Here is a 1,784-nt window from a genome sequence, read left to right as displayed (position 1 = left end):
GCCGCCACCGGCGGAGGACCTCCGGATCCGGCCAATGGGAGGTCCGGCGACGAGACTGGGGCACCAGCGGCGGTGGGGATGGAGGCCGGCAACCACAGCGTGCGGGCGGACGGGAGGAAGAGTCGCGCGCTGCAGGGAGAAAAAGTGTCGAGCGGATTTTTGGGTAGCCACCAGTGTTTTAAATAGCTAGTTAAGCCTCTTAGCGGTAGCCTCTCCAAAAGGCTAAAAAAGACTATAGCGAGTTAAATAGTAGGCTAAATCATTTAGTGGCCGGATAAAAAATATGTCAAACATCATGTAATTTTACACATTATAAAGATATAGAAGATGAAAATAGGTCCTATTCGGCTTACCCCATATTCGGCTTGTTCGGCTTCTTTTTTCAACCGGAACAATATTTTTCTCTCACAATAATTCAACCAGAACAGTGTTTTCAGCCAGTTTCAGCCAAGTTTCAGACTAGCGAACGGGGCCATTACAAATACCAATAGGGGCATATAGTTCAAAGTCTTACTAACACATTACATCAAAGTTCGTAGTTCATAAATAATACATCATACATCACATAGGGACATACGTGAGTTCAAAGTTCATACAAAGATGATAGACAACTAGACAAACAAATAAAAGGCATTGAGCCATAGACCATAGTCTGGTACATATCAGTACATCACACGTGAATTTCAGCATCTGAATAGTTTGGTGTACTCACCTAATCATCTTCAGCATCAGTAGATACCATACCATCTTGATTTTCCTCTGATTCAGAAGCAGAGGATGTAGATTGAGGTGTCATCAGAGATGCCAGGGTCCTGAATTTCTTCCTAGGGTGTGGAGCTCTCTTCCTTTTGGCTTTTGCTTGAGATGTTGATGCTTCTTGTGCTTTTGTTGATGGTTCTGTACATCCCTGATCTTCTTGACTTTGAGTTGCATTTAGTTCTAATTCAGTAATGAACTCATTGTTGTCATCCTCCAGCACATCATTAATTTCCTTCTCTATGGGATCTCTACTCTTGTTCTCTTTCTTATGCCTTAGTTTGGAGTTAAATTTGACAAATACAAGGTCTCTCATCCTTTCATGAAGTAATCTGTTGCGCTTTTTTGTGTGTACCTAGTTTTGTTCAGTTGAATAAAATTCAAGGAATGAGCAGCAATGCAAAATAAATTCATGTAGGTGAGTTGTGGAAGTAGAATTATTTTTAATACCTGTTCAAATGTTGACCAATTCCTCTCACAGCCAGAGGAGTTACATGTCAAACTTAGAATCTTTATTGCCAACAGCCTCAAATTAGGTGTAGTTGTGCCATGATTCAGCCACCATATTGCTGTATTAATAAGCAAAGAAGTTAAACTCTTGTGATAGCAAAAACAATTATATTGGATAATTTATCAATCACATTAGTTTCACATTTTTCACCTGGGTTGAAGTCCTTATTTCTCCTCCGTCTTGTGGCAATGTCATGTCCAAATGACCCCTGCTGCTCCTTATATTTGTTGAGGTCTTCAATGATATTATCTTGAATTTCATCATCACATTCAATTATAGCTGCTCTAAATGATCCATCATTCTCAATGTTTGCCTTATTTGGGTAATAATAATAAGGGTTCAAATAGTACCCAGCCAAGTGTAGTAGACTCTTCAACTTGCTGTCCCACCTTTTGTCAATTATTTCCTAAACAGGTTTGTATTTTTCCTCATCATTGTCAAACCTCAAAGCAATTTCTTTCTTTGCCTCAAGCATATATCCATGCAAAAATCCCATTGCAGGCACATCACTATCCAT

At 39.8% G+C, this 1,784-nt stretch overlaps 1 pseudogene; it reads right to left on the bottom strand.

Moving 5' to 3' along the window:
- Nucleotides 1–712: 712 nt before the first annotated feature.
- Nucleotides 713–1,784, bottom strand: LOC136475415 (uncharacterized; annotated as a pseudogene).

This window comes from Miscanthus floridulus, chromosome 8, assembly GCF_019320115.1.
Source record: "Miscanthus floridulus cultivar M001 chromosome 8, ASM1932011v1, whole genome shotgun sequence".
Classification (NCBI taxonomy): domain Eukaryota; kingdom Viridiplantae; phylum Streptophyta; class Magnoliopsida; order Poales; family Poaceae; genus Miscanthus; species Miscanthus floridulus.
This window is presented reverse-complemented; position numbering and strand designations above follow the sequence as displayed.